At 47.4% G+C, this 16,189-nt stretch overlaps 1 pseudogene; it reads right to left on the reverse strand.

The window, feature by feature from the left end:
• Window positions 1-964: 964 nt before the first annotated feature.
• LOC125546504 (putative E3 ubiquitin-protein ligase SINA-like 6) overlaps window positions 965-16,189 on the reverse strand; it is a 28,561-nt pseudogene continuing 13,336 nt past the window's right edge.

Consider the following 16,189-nt stretch of genomic DNA (forward strand, 5'->3'; position numbering starts at 1 on the left):
GGAGATCAAAGATGTAGTCTCATCTAACTGAATCAAAAGCCTTGCGAATGCCCATCATGAAAAGCAAGGCTGCCTTTTTCTTTTTCTAGAGACGACGGGCAAAGTTTCTGACTTTTTTAGAACATCAAAGTTTCTGATTAAACCTGGCATTCTCCGGGCCAGGCTTTGTTTCGGACGGGCTTTGTAAAGCCCAAGCCGGCCCGGCCTAGCCCAAAACACATGAACAATGCCCTTTTTGATAGCCTCATCTTTCTTGGGCAGAAGAGCAATATCAACATGGTTGAGCCAATGGAAGTTCTCTAAATCCAAGTCACCAAAAAGGTGAATGATGACGGGTTCCGCTGGCGCTAGGTGGCGGAACCAGTAGAAAGTTTTTTTAACACAGTACAGACGCAAACACTCATATATACGCGCATACACTCATCCTATGAATGCACACACGTACACTCTACCCTTATGAGCACCTCGGTGGGCTGGAGTTGCCATTGTCCTCCTAACCACCCAACCACAGGTTGGTTCGCGGTATAAAGTTCTTTGTGGTGCTATGGTTGAATGGGAAAAGAGATATCTACAGCAATATCACTACTTGGCATGAATGTAACACAATTATTTTCTCTACTGAAAAAGCACATGCACATCCTCTTTCACTCTCTGAAAATGGACTTCTTGATAAATAGCTACCGCATAGCACCGCAGCGTTCGCCTGTCAGCCAATAGTTTAGAGGAACTCTTGCCAACCGACGACAACTCCTCCTCAGAAGTCTATCTTAAAGGTGGCAATGTTGCAAAGCTAGATGATCAGCATGAAATATTTAAATTTCCCAAGTGAGAGGGGTTTAGACAAACTCATTATTCAACTACTCTTCTTTTATATGAATTTAACATAAAATTTGGTTCAAAAAATTGACAAGTTTTATCTTTGAACACCAACCAAAAAGATGACAGCGTATCCAACAATGAGCATTTAAAATGTATGCCCAAGTACACTTACATGATCAATGTAACCCATTTCACTCGTTTCAACTGGACACAGCAATTTATGTTCCCTGAGCAGTTTGGTCCATGGCATGACTTTAAAGCAGCAAACAACAAAGATTGGATCAGCCAACAGAACCAAATGGTCACTTAGTACTTCAAGATGCGGTTTCATGGTGGACGGTGGTGTCACAATTTTCACAGCATCGAACATATGATCCGGCGCCTCCTAAATCAGGAAAACATTCCTTACATGAACTGGAACACCAAAACAGAGTGCACTTCATCGAAACAACTACGAAGCAGAGTCTGGGATCATAAAGCCTCTTAGCATATACAAGTCGTGAAACGCAGACAGTGAAGGCCACGAAGGTCCACGCTGAACCTTGCCACTTCAACCATACACCACGTACTGGTTTCAGACATATGGGCTCACGCGCCTTTACTTTAGGATTAGGATCATCAATGGAGAACGTAAGAAAGGTAGTCTTTCCATCATCAGCTATCTCATCCTTGGGCAGAATTAAGTTGTATCCCTTCGGTAGCCCATCAGACAAGGATGAGCTTCGTAACTCGTAAGTAAGTTGAACTTCGAAAATAGACGGTCAGAAAGGAACCATAGGACAGGTTACACATGAACTTGTAGTTTGTAGGTTTAGGTTCGATGCTGACAACAGAGATGGCATGCCCGACTGGCTCTAGTACCACGTTGAGAAGGAAAATTTGTCTGTCTTTGGTACACAGAAAGTGTAAGCCTGGTTCTAGGCGGAACATTACATCTTCAGAGTATTTGATGGTTGTAGACGGCCACTTGTGCTGGGAGGAGAAATCACTACCGGACTCGCGGACTATGCCTACGTCCACGGGCCGTCGGCATAGGCCCCTAGGCCGTCGGCATAGATCTATGCCTACGGTTGCCGTCGGCATAGGCCCGTCGGCGTAGATGTCGTCAGCGTAGTCTTGTCAGACCGTCGACATAGTATAGCCGTCGGCATAGGAGCCTATGCTGACGGCCTGACGTCAGTCGTCGGCATAGTTTAGCCGTCGGCAGTGTTTTTCGTCTGACGGCAACGGATGGCGCCGTCAAAAGCGCTGACGAATCACGAAACGCCACGTGGCAGAGGTATGCCGACGGCTTTGCCGTCGGCATATCTCTGCCACATGGCAACCCGTGGTACTCCTGGTGGCAGGGCTATGCCTACGGCTGCCGTAGGCATAGATGAATCTATGCCGACGGCTTTGCCGTCGGCATAGATTTCCAGCTATGCCTACGGCAAAGCCGTCGGCATAGATATGCCACGTGGCGAGCCCTGGTAACTCCTGGGCTTATATATGCCGACGGCTTTGCCGTAGGCATAGTTTTTTTTATTTTTTTATTTTCCCTGTTTTCTCTTTTCCAATTCATTTGACAGCATTTCAAAACAGAACAATATGAAATTATGCAGAAATATGACAATTCATCATCTAAACATACTCAAGTTCACCATCATCATCTAAACATACTCAAGTTCATCACATCATCTAAAGATCATCACCGACGGAAGTTCATGAACATAAAAGTAGTGCAAGACATGAAACATCGTAAAAGTAGGAATATGAAAGGCATGGCACGATGGCCACATGCACGGAATCATCAAGCAAGACCACCTCCGCCAAAACCACCACCTCCGCCAAAAGCACCACCTCCGCCAAAACCACCACCACCTCCGCCAAAACCACCACCACCTCCGCCAAAACCGCCATCGCGACCACCACCACTCTGCCAGATCGGAGTGACTGGGGTCGACGGAGCAGGAGTCGAGCCACTGGTACCCTACATGTTTCAAAAAAGATTCTAACGGTAAATATGATATGATAGTGTTGAATGAACGAGAACTAGTTTGCCAGTAGTTAGGCAAATGTACTAACCGGACCATCACTGCCTAGTGCCACCCATTCATCGAATGTGGGCACGTGTGGGGGTTCTCCCGCAGGTGGTGGTGGGGGTCCCATTTGTGGTGGATCCGTGCGGTTACTCCAAGACGCCAACATAGCCTGAATGTTAGTTAAACAAGCAAACTAGAAGATCAGAAGGAATGAAAGTGCAAAAATTTAGCTTGGTTTTAAGAGGGCAAAACTAACCGTCATCATCTGATGGTTGTAATCATCGTTTTCCTTCACTCGTTTCATGTACTCCCGCACCTCGAGATTCCTATGCTCGACAAACTCCTTATATGCCTACATAATTTAGGTTGTTTCTAAGTGAGCAATGCTGAAAATAAACTTAGAATGCTAGATAGAAAAAGATAAAGAGGAAGTACTTACAGCATGCTGGCGGGCTAAGGGAGTCTGTGAACGCCCCGTACTCTCTAACTGGCTCGGGTTGGTACCCCGAAGCTGTGTGTACGAGATCGAAGGAGTGATCAAGCCGTCGAAACACGGATACCGGCCATTCTTCTTCCCCTGGATGGCCACCACCGCCGTGTCGTCGATCTGAGACTGGGCGACCTCAGCAACAGGAACATCCGGATGCAACTCCTGATAGTGATGAATGTAAGACCCCAGGTGCTCCTCGGTCTTGCCGTAGTACTGGCTCTCGCCCTCCTTGCGATGACTCCGCTCGCGGGCCAGCTTCCACAACTCCATGTCTGAGAGCGTCCTCTTCAACTTGTCCTCCTACAACGTCAAATAGAAGTTAGCCATACATAAGAACGTGACGGTAAAGAAGAACAAACATGCATCATGCACATAGATATACCTTCATGGCCTTGAAGCCCCAGTGGTTCCTGTTTCCTTGGTCGTGTGTCCCGTCGGCTCCACGGTTAGCCCGGGCCTTGATGCTCTTGGCAGCAAACTCTGCATCGGCGCCGAGCCACCTATCCACCAAACTCGCCCATCCGTCATGCCTTCCATAGCACCAACGAGGAACAACCTATGCAAATTTTGGAAGCATGACATGTGAGCACGAAACATATAGTTGACTGCTTGAAACAATGAAAAGTTAGTAATAGTTACCATCATGAACTGCTCCCTGCTCAAGGTAAGTCGTAGCTTCTGCGCTTGAGTTTTGGTCATCTTTTGGTGCAGGTAGTAGTGGTAGTACTGTGAGATGGCAACCCAGCGCACCTCGTAATGCAACTAACGAGCTTTCTTCTTCGCAGCCGCAAGCAAGACCACGTCGGCTCTGGCCTTGTGCTCGTCAAGAACTCTATAGAGTTGCTACAATCATGCATAAACCAGAAGCAAACAAGGCATGACTTGAGTGATTCAATGATAAACTATGAACGAAACTGAAGACAAGTGATTCAGAAGAGAACTTACCCAAAATTTGGTGATCACGGCCTTAGCGGCCGTCCTGTACTCCGCGTTGCTGTAAGCCTCGTAGTGGGCCCAACTCGTGGCCAAAACCCGCAGCTGCGGGTCCCTGTCTGGCCGCGGGCAGAATAGGCCAGGCCAAAACTCCTTCAACAGGACAGTGATAAGGCCGTTCGGTTTACGGCCCTTTCCGTGAAGGATCCAGTTTCTGCAAAAGAATCAAATGATTGCCATGTGTACAATAAGAAAATGTTATCATGTGTTGAAAATATGATTGAGAGGCACTTACTCTGTCCCCATAGGTTCAATGAGCCACTTGTGCTCCTCGATAGAAGGTGGTGTAGGTAGTCCGGCATTACCATGCAGCCACCCCTGCGGAGCACCCGGTGGCAAGTCACCCCACAACTCGGGATCAACCTCCCCTCCACCCTCCTCGGCCTCCTCCTCACCCTCCTCCTCCTCACCCTCCTCCTCGGCCTCCTCCTCCTCGCCATCAGGAACATACTCCTCCTCAGACTCAGAAGGTGCCTGTGTATAGGAGGGCATCGAAGAAGACCCTCCTATTTTGGACACGGCCCGGAGTTTTTTGCCCCGGTTGCCTCCCCCCCCACCTCCACCTCCTCTAGGGGCTCTCCCCCCCCCACCGCCTCCTCCTCTAGGGTCTCCTACCCCGACCCCTCCACCTCCCTGTGAGGTGTCATCCTCGCTTAGTCGGGAGGGAACCTTGTGGGCTCGTCCACTCCGAGTAAGTCCTTTAAATTTACTGAGGAAACTGGCGCCGCTGGACTTGCCCATGATTAGCAAACCTGCATTGAGAAGAGAATAAACAATTAGTAAGGATATCAATTAAACAAGCATACAGGAAAAACATTAATACCAAAAGAGCACATTAAGCATACTATTGTAATGATCATTAAAAGAACTTACATTTTCTAGAACCCATATGAATCATCACTATTGTAATCTATTTGTGGACCGGTCTCATCATCACTATCACGCATATCTTCTTCGTTGTCTGACGGAGGTGGAGGCTCTTCCTCATCGTCAGCGTCTTCATTTAACTTTTCAAGCATAATTATGTCTCTTTGATTCACAAATACCTCACCATCAATCCGTGCGTCGTCGTCGTTTGGGTTCAGGTCAACATAACCCAAGTCATCATCCTCGTTGTTTCGGACCACGTCATCATGTTCCTCTTGATAGAACACTCCCTCGTATGTCATGGGGTTTATGTTGTAGTAATCATCATGGTTGGGTCCGGTAGCTTACCATGCGGCGACACCTTGAACACAACTTCCCAACCCTTTAGGTACTCTTTCTGGCATGGGTAAGGCAGATAATATACTTGTGTGGCCTGGGTAGCGGCGATAAAGAGATCAGCTCCGGCATAGACGGTTGATGGTTTAACTTCAACTAAACCAACAAAAGGCGTATGTCTCAGACCCTTTTTGGGGTCGAACCATCGGCATTTGAACACAGTGAGACTTAGGTGTTCGCGGCCACGTTTGAATGTAAGCTCGTATATTTTTCCTACCCTTTCGTAGTAATCTACTTTATTATCTCCTTCAGTGAAGACTCCGGTATTTATGGTTTTGGGATCAGGCCGACTGTTCTGGTGCTCCTCTGTATGGAAGCGATACCCATTCACATCATACTTTTCGCATGTCATGACGACAGGATCAAAACCCATAGAAACCCATCTCAATTCTTCATCCATTGATTCGGTCGGATCATTTCCCTACAAGTTTAATTGAAATTATAGGGTGCATGAGTTTAATTGAAATTATAGGGTGCATGAGTTTAATTGAAATTATAGGGTGCATGAGTTTAATTGAAAGTGTGAAAAATTACTTTCTCCATGAACCACGCAACGAAATTTTTCCTTCCATCAGCACCCTTTTGGAGAAGAGCAAGTGCCTCCGCTTCAGTAGGAGGCAGCATTCCCGTCCATTCTTCTTCAACGAATCGACTACAATAAGAAAAGCGGTATAAGAACTAGGCAAAGTGAACATAACGAATTGACTCAAAGAATGGTGCTAAGGTATTGCCTCATCCACTCATCCTCAACTTCCTTGATGTTGTGCAAGATATAGAACATGACATCCTCCCACTCATCTCGTGGCATGAGATAAGGTTTCGAGCATCCAGCCCTACCACCTTGCCCGATGAATAGAGGCAACTTGGGTTTATACTTGGGTTCTTTTGTATTGTATCGAGACACCTTATTGTGCAACGTGGGAACATGGTCCGGATAATAGGCTATCCTGAGGTCTGCCACCTCCTCTAGGATAACTGCCTCAGCTATGGAAGCTTCAATCTTAGCTTTGTTTCCACATTTCTGTCTCAGATGCTTGTTCTGTCTCTCAGGGACGTACTGCCAACGATTCTGCACAGGGCCCCCCAACAATACCTCGTTCGGGAGGTGCAAAATGAGATGTGTCATCGGAGTAAAGAAGCCTGGCGGGAAGATCTTCTCTAGCTTGCATATCAACTCCAGCGCCTTCTTATGCATTTCTTTTATCTTCTCAGGACATACTTCTTTAGCACAAAGCGTGCGGAAGAAATGGCTTAACTCCGCAAGCACACGCCAGACACGCTCGGGAACATAGCCCCGAACCATCACCGGCATAATCCGCTCAATCCATACATGATAGTCATGACTCTTGAGCCCGGTCACTCTGCCCGTTGAAAGATTGACCCCCTTACTTATATTCGACGCATAACCATCAGTGAACTTCACGACGTGTTTCAGCCACTTGAATGCCTCCATCTTATGATCCTTTTTAAGTACGAAGTCAGCATCTGGCTTGAACCAAGATTTTCGACTGCCTGTGGGAGGCTGCATGTGTAGACGTGGTCTATCACAAATATTCTGTTGATCAACTCTAGCATTAACATTATCCTTTGTCTTATCAGGAATGTTGAGGATCGTGCGAAAAAGGGACTCTGCGACATTCTTTTCGGTGTGCATCACGTCTATGTTGTATGGAAGTTTGAGGTCCTTAAAATAGGGAAGCTGCGTGAAGGGGGTAATGTGAGTCCAGTTGTGCGTCTCACCATATCCTTCAAAAAATTCCCTTTACCTTTTCCTTTTCCTTTGCCCTCGCCCTCGTCTTCGCCTGTGGCTTTGCCTTTGCCTTTGCCTTTGCCTTTCCCTTCACCGGCAGGCTTAAGAGCTTTTAGCTGAGCAAGCACATCCGCACCAGAAAACGTTGGAATCTCGTTTACTTCATGGACAACTTTGCCTTTTGTGAAGTTCTTCTTGTCTTCCCTATCAGGATGGTCTGGAGGGAGGAACTGTCGATGCAGGTCAAATGCAACATACTTGCCACCCTTCTTCAGCCAAATGAAAATCAAGGCCTGCATGCACACTGGGCAAGGCATCTTTCCACTTGTACACCATCCGCAGAACAGGGCATAACCGGGAAAGTCATGCATGCAATATTGTAGCCAAACTTTCATCAAGAAATTTTTCTGCAGATGCCGGTCGTATGTCAACCTCGGGAAGTACCAAGAATGGTGCAAATCATCCACCAATGGCTGCATAAACACACTCAAATTCTTCCCCGGATATTCAGGCCCCGTAATTATAAGCGACAGGAACATGGTCTTGCGTTGCATTATGGCGCCGGGAGGGAGATTGAGCGGAATAACAAATACGGGCCAACAGCTGTATGGATTAGACGACATACCATATGGATTGAACCCATCACCTGTTATAGAAATTCTGACATTCCCAGCCTCGGCTGCTTCCTCCAGGTACTCTATATCGAATGACTTCCATGCTTCACCTCCTGATGGATGTACAATTTTTTTTGGATTATACCTTTTCCCTTCCTTGTGCCACTTCATCATTTTGGCAGACTCCTCGGTGATGAAAAGGCGCTACAGTCTTTTTATAAAATTAAGATACCGAAGAACCTTCACAGGGATTTTTAGCTGCTACTTTTGACCATGCTTATCGACCACCTCAATATACCGAGAGGAACCGCACTTCCTACAGTACTTGTCATCCACATACTCATGCCTAAATAAAAGGCAATTCTTTGGACAAACATGTATTTTCTCATAGTCCATGGAGAGCGCCTTCATGATTTTCTTCGTAGCGTACATGGTTTTCGGCAGTTCATGGCCCTCAGGCAGGCTGTTAGCCCATACTCCCAGAAATGCTTCGAAGCAACCTCGGCTACAACCGTACTCAGCGTTGACTGCCATCAGTTGCGAGATGGCATCCGGCACAGACAGCTTGGTACCCTCATAGAGAGGTTTCTCTGACGAGGCCAAGATTTCCAGGAAGGCCTTTGCGGTTTCCTCCGGCTCCTCTGGTTCATTCGCTGAATGTGACGGAGGTGTCGGCTGTGCAGCAAAGACATCATCTAGCATGTCTCTAACCCCATCGTCCTCATAACCAGCGATGCGTTGTCGTATCACATCCTCTCTACCATGGTCCCGCGGGGCAAAGTTTATCGGCATATCAAAGTTGGGCATAAATCCATGCGTGCGAAGGTGCTTAGTCATCTCACTCTTATCTCTGCGGATACGTCTCTTACATTTGGCACACGGGCATTCTGGCACCATCCTCATTGGACTACGGAATATCTCTTTCAAAAACACATCAGTTTTCTCGACCCACTCTGTTGTTACTTGATTCCGATGGAAAAACCCACTATACATCCACTGATTATTTGCCATCTCTGCTTTATTGGAAGCCACACAACAAAATTAAGGATTCATTTAAATTACTCACATCAATATTTTATTTTTTACAAGGTTGACGAGAAATGACATTTAATCCACCTACATCTCTAATAGGTAAAGATGGGTCCTAATCCCACTCGAGAATGTGTAGATTGAGTACGTTGTCCATGCTCTACCCCATTTCGAGACAAAATTTCGGCAGCACCTCCCCGCTGTTCTCCAAATACATGTCTCGGCAAAATGCCGAGAGAATGTGCATCTGGAGAACAATAGGGAGGCGCCACCAAAATCCTGTCTCGGAACGGGGTAGAGCATGAACAACGTACCCAATCTACACATCCTCGGGCTGTCCGTGGAAAGCGCTGGACAATCCGAAAGAGCTGCGGTGATAAATATGCAATTGAATGCATATTTATCGATGCAACCCTTTCGGACGGGAGACCTAGGTTACGTGACTTGATGTGAAAATTTAATCTAGTGACATGGAAAAAAAAGTGGACGAGGTCATGGAATTATTGCTCACCCTCCGATGTAGTCGATCAAAGGAGAGGGACGATCGTGGACCAAGACCTCCAACGTCGACAATCACTCCACGAAGACGGAACACCACAAATCCTGTTAATTACACCGAGTGAAAAAAAATTAGGTCATCACCTCACATTAAGCATTTATACTTTTAACTACGAAAAAAAATCATGTTTCGTCAAGTGTCAAATTTTGTCCTTCAATTTTTTTAGCAAGACCATCATGATTAAATAACCACTCATCATATCATAATTTTGTAGCACATCTCACATAGCTACTTAACATTAAGCATTGACACTTAAAACTATGAAAAAAATTCATATTTTGTCAAGTGTCAAATTTTGTCCGGTTCAATTTTTTTGACAAGATCATCATGATAAAAATAATCACTCATTTTATACCAATTTTGGAGCACATCTCAAATGACAAGATCATCATGATAAAATCTAACATCCAACATCCAACATCCATCTAACATCCAAATGACAAGATCTCAAATGACAAGATCATCATCTAACCTAACAATCTAACATCCAACATCCATCCATGCATTCATTCATCCATCCAACAGTAGCAAAAAATGCAAAAAAAAAAATGTAGCTCACCGAGAGGGGCGTGGCAGGGGGCGCGGCGGTGGAGGGGATGGTGAGGCAGGGGCGGTTGGGGATGGGAGGGACGGAGCCGCGGCCGGCTGCAGGAGCAGCGGCGGGGTCCGGGGAGGCCGGGGCAGCACGAGGTCGGGGGAGGCCGGGGCAGTGGCGGGGTCGGGAGAAGGCCGAGGCGACGGCGGGTGGAGACGGCGGCAACGGCGGGTGTGGAGGCGGGGGCGGCGACGCGGGTGGAGTGGGAGGTGCGGCGGCGGCAAGGGGCGTGGTGGAGTGGGAGGTGCGACGGCGGCGGCAGGTCGGGGAAGGGTGTGCGGCGGCGGCGCATGTCGGGGTCGGGGGGTGCAGCGGCGGCGCAGGTCGGGGTCGGGGGAGAGATGGAATGAGTGGAGGCGGTCGACCGTGAATGGATAAGGTGGATCTATGCCGTCGGCATAGAAGAGGACGCTACGTGGCACCTATGCCGACGGCTTAGCCGTAGGCATATATTTTTTTTCTTTTTTTCTTTTTTATTTTCATTTATTTTTTATATAAATTTTTTAATGTTTTCTTATAGTTATATCTATCCTTTTTTTATTTCATATAGATTTTAATTTTTTATAGTTATATTTTTCCTTTTTAATTTTTTTATGTATTATAATTACATATAGATTTTTTATTTTTTTTAACCGCTCGGCCCTCTCCTCTCCCGAAACCACACACAGGGGAGGAATGAGTGGTGGAGGGTGCGACCGGATGGATAAGGGCAACTATGTCGACGGCCCTCTCCCCTTCGTGTAGACCCGACGCGTCCGTTTCCCCCCTCCAGGTGTCGGCGGTGGCGCCGTCCGTGAGGGGGGCCAAACCCCGGAGACGCGTGCCGCCTCTTCGGACATGCCACCACACCACCCCGCATGTATGAGGGCCCGGTGCGACGCTCCGGTGTCATTGCTACCCCCCAGGGCCCCCGTCCCGCCTAACCCTGTAGCGTTTGACCACGGGATCTAGCCCTTTGACTTTGCACGGACGGGGTTTGACCAGCGGACCTCTCCACCCGGTTGTGTTAGGTTAGCTCATAGGAACATTTTGGAGCAACAACCAGGTCAGACCCACAGCAAGATCCCCTCTGTGTAGACCCGACGCGTCCGTTTCCCCCCTCCAGGTGCCGGCGGCGGCGCCGTCCGTGAGGGGGGGCACACCTCGGAGACGTGTGCCGCCTCTTCGGACATGCCACCACACCATCCCGCATGTATGAGGGCCCGGTGCGACGCCCCGGTGGCATTGCTACCCCCAGAGCCCCCGTCCCGCCTAGCCCTGTAGCGTTTGACCACGGGATCTAGCCCTTTGACTTTGCACGGACGGGCTTTGACCAGTGGACCTCCCACCCGGTTGTGTTAGGTCAGCCCATAGAAACACTTTGGAGCAACATCTGGGCCAAACCCACAACAAGATCCCCTCCGTGTAGACCCGACGCGTCCGTTTCCCCCCTCCAAGTGCCGGCGGCGGCGCCGTCTGTGAGGGGGGGCACACCTCGGACACGCGTGCCGGGCGTTTGCAACCACCACAATACTTCCAAACTTGTGAGAGGCCGCCTACGCAAGATTTGGCGACATGCTAGCCCCCGGAGGCCGCCGGCCACAGTCGTAGACGCGCGAAGGGCAATCCGCGTAGAGGGAATTTTTCGGATACTTCTCCATCACCAAAAATTATGAAAAAAATATTATCGTTCCTATAGCACATGTGTCCACGTCGTGCAAAAAAACTCATGATTTTATCGCGCTCCAAGTATTTAATAATATTCACGCCGCATCGTTACCGCATAATGGCTACTACCGTGTCATCGCCGTCCGTGAGGGGGGCCACACCCCGGAGACGCGTGCTGCCTCTTCGGACATGCCAGCACACCACCCCGCATGTATGAGGGCCCGGTGCGACGCTCCGGTGGCATTGCTGTTGGGGAACGCAGTAATATCAAAAATTTTCCTACGCACACGCAAGATCATGGTGATGCATAGCAACGAGAGGGGAGAGTGTTGTCTACGTACCCTTGTAGACCGCAATGGAAGAATTGACGCAACGTAGAGGAAGTAGTCGTACGTCTTCCCGATCCGACCGATTCAAGCACCGTTACTCCGGCACCTCTGAGTTCTTAGCACACGTACAGCTCGATGACGCTCCCCGGGCTCCGATCCAGCAAAGCTTCGGGGATGAGTTCCGTCAGCACAACAGCGTGGTGACGATGATGATGTTCTACCGACGCAGGGCTTCCCCTAAGCACTACAACGATATGATCGAGGTGGAATATGGTGGCAGGGGGCACTGCACACGGCTAAGGAATGATCACGTGGATCAACTTGTGTGTCTAGAGGTGCCCCCTGCCCCCGTATATAAAGGATCCAAGGAGGGGGTGCGGCCGGCCCTATGGAGGCGCGCAGGAGGAGTCCTACTCCCACCGGGAGTAGGACTCCCCTTCCCTCTTCCTTGTCCAACTAGGAGAGGTGGAGGGAGAATAGGAAAGGGGGGCGCCGCCCCTCCCTCCTTGTCCAATTCGGACTAGGGGGAGAGGGGGCGCGCGGCCTGCCCTGGCAGCCCCTTCCTCTTCTCCATATTAGGCCCATGAGGCCCATTAACCCCCCGGGGGGTTCCGGTAACCCCCCGGTGCTCCGATTTTATCCAATACTTCTCCGGAACCCTTCCGGTGTCCGAATATAGTCATCCAATATATCAATCTTTATGTCTCCACCATTCTGAGACTCCTCGTCATGTCCGTGATCATATCCGGGACTCCGAACTAACTTCGGTACATCAAAATGCATAAACTCATAATAACTGTCATCATAACGTTAAGCGTGCGGACCCTACGGTTCGAGAACAATGCAGACATGACTGAGACAAATCTCTGGTCAATAACCAATAGAGGGACCTGGATGCCCATATTGGCTCCTACATTTTCTACAAAGATCTTTATCGGTCAGACCGCATAACAACATACGTTGTTCCCTTTGTCACCGGTATGTTACTTGCCCGAGATTCGATCGTCGGTATCCAATACCTAGTTCAATCTCGTTACCGGCAAGTCTCTTTACTCGTTCTGTAATACATCATCTCGCAACTAGCTCATTAGTTGCAATGCTTGCAAGGCTTATGTGATGTGTATTACCGAGAGGGCCCAGAGATACCTCTCCGACAATCGGAGTGACAAATCCTAATCTCGAAATACGCCAACCCAACATTTACCTTTGGAGACACCTGTAGAGCTCCTTTATAATCACCCATTTATGTTGTGACGTTTGGTAGCACACAAAGTGTTCCTCCGGCAAACGGGAGTTGCATAATCTCATAGTCATAGGAACATGTATAAGTCATGAAGAAAGCAATAGCAACATACTAAACGATCGGGTGCTAAGCTAATGGAATGGGTCATGTCAATCAGATCATTCACTTAATGATGTGATCCCGTTAATCAAATAACAACTCTTTGTTCATGGTTAGGAAACATAACCATCTTTGATTAACGAGCTAGTCAAGTAGAGGCATACTAGTGACACAAAGTTTGTCTATGTATTCACACATGTATTATGTTTCCGGTTAATACAATTCTAGCATGAATAATAAACATTTATCATGATATAAGGAAATAAATAATAACTTTATTATTGCCTCTAGGGCATATTTCCTTCAGTCTCCCACTTACACTAGAGTCAATCATCTAGATTACACAGTAATGATTCTAACACCCATGGAGTCTTGGTGCTGATCATGTTTTGCTCGTGGAAGAGGCTTAGTCAATGGGTCTGCAACATTCAGATCCGTATGTATCTTGCAAATCTCTGTGTCTCCCACCTGGACTAGATCCCGGATGGAATTGAAGCGTCTCTTGATGTGCTTGGTTCTTTTGTGAAATCTGGATTCCTTTGCCAAGGCAATTGCACCAGTATTGTCACAATAGATTTTCATTGGACACGATGCACTAGGTATGACACCTAGATCGGATATGAACTCCTTCATCCAGACTCCTTCATTTGCTGCTTCCGAAGCAGCTATGTACTCAGCTTCACATGTAGATCCCGCTACGACGCTTTGTTTAGAACTGCACCAACTGACAGCTCCACCATTTAATGTAAACACGTATCCGGTTTGCGATTTAGAATCGTCCGGATCGGTGTCAAAGCTTGCATCAACGTAACCGTTTACGATGAGCTCTTTGTCACCTCCATATACGAGAAACATATCCTTAGTTCTTTTCAGGTACTTCAGGATGTTCTTGACCGCTGTCCAGTGATCCACTCCTGGATTACTTTAGTACCTCCCTGCTAAACTTATAGCAAGGCACACATCAGGTCTGGTACACAGCATTGCATACGTGATAGAGCCTATGGCTGAAGCATAGGGAACATCTTTCATTTTCTCTCTATCTTCTGCAGTGGTCGGGCATTGAGTCTGACTCAACTTCACACCTTGTAACACAGGCAAGAACCCTTTCTTTGCTTGATCCATTTTGAACATTTTCAAAATTTTGTCAAGGTATGTGCTTTGTGAATGTCCAATTAAGCGTCTTGATCTATCTCTATAGATCTTTATGCCTAATATGTAAGCAGCTTCACCGAGGTCTTTCATTGAAAAACTCTTATTCAAGTATCCCTTTATGCTATCCAGAAATTCTATATTTTTTCCAATCAGTAATATGTCATCCACATATAATATCAGAAATGCCTGGCACCCAGCGGTGCTTCCAGGACATAATTCTTCTGTGTAGCAATGAGTATAATCCTCAAGTTACGGACCCAGTCCGTGTAATTGCTACCATCATCTTTCAACTTTGCTTTCTCAAGGAACGCATTAAAATTCAACGGAACAACAGCACGAGCCATCTATCTACAATCAAACATAAACAAGCAAGATACTATCAGGTACTAAGTTCATGATAAATTTAAGTTCAATTAATCAAATTATTTAAGAACTCCCACTTAGATAGACATCCCTCTAATCCTCTAAGTGATCATGTGATCCAAATCAACTAAACCATGTCCGATCATCACATGAGATGGAGTAGTTTCATTGGTGAACATCATTATGTTGATCATATCTACTATACGATTCACGCTCGACCTTTCGGTCTCCGTGTTCCGAGGCCATATCTGTATATGCTTGGCTCGTCAAGTATAACCTGAGTATTCCGCGTGTGCAACTGTTTTGCACCCGTTGTATTTGAACGTAGAGCCTATCACACCCGATCATCACGTGGTGTCTCAGCACGAAGAACTTTCGCAATGGTGCATACTTAGGGAGAACACTTCTTGATAATTAGTGAGAGATCATCTTATAATGCTACCGTCAATCAAAGCAAGATAAGATGCATAAAAGATAAACATCACATGCAATCAATATAAGTGATATGATATGGCCATCTTGTGCCTGTGATCTCCATCTCCGAAGCATCGTCATGATCACCATCGTCACCGGCGCGACACCTTGATCTTCATCGTAGCATCGTTGTCGTCTCGTCAATCTTATGCTTCCACGACTATCGCTACCGCTTAGTGATAAAGTAAAGCATTACATCGCGATTGCATTGCATACAATAAAGCGACAACCATATGGCTCCTGCCAGTTGCCGATAACTCGGTTACAAAACATGATCATCTCATACAATAAAATTCAGCATCATGTCTTGACCATATCACATCACAACATGCCCTGCAAAAACAAGTTAGACGTCCTCTACTTTGTTGTTGCAAGTTTTACGTGGCTGCTACGGGCTTAAGCAAGAACCAATCTCACCTACGCATCAAAACCACAACGATAGTTTGTCAAGTTGATGCCGTTTTAACCTTCGCAAGGACCGGGCGTAGCCACACTCGGTTCAACTAAAGTTGGAGAAACTGTCGCCCGCAAGCCACCTTTGTGCAAAGCACGTCGGGAGAACCGGTCTCGCGTAAGCGTACGCGTAATGTTGGTCTGGGTCGCTTCATCCAACAATACCGCCGAACCAAAGTATGACATGCTGGTAGGCAGTATGACTTATATCGCCCACAACTCACTTGTGTTCTACTCGTGCATATAACATCAAACCAGAAAACCTAGGCCCGGATGCCACTGTTGGGGAACGCAGT

The sequence above is a fragment of the Triticum urartu genome, chromosome 3A, assembly GCF_056163025.1.
Source record: "Triticum urartu cultivar PI428250 chromosome 3A, HENAU_Tu73, whole genome shotgun sequence".
Taxonomy (NCBI): domain Eukaryota; kingdom Viridiplantae; phylum Streptophyta; class Magnoliopsida; order Poales; family Poaceae; genus Triticum; species Triticum urartu.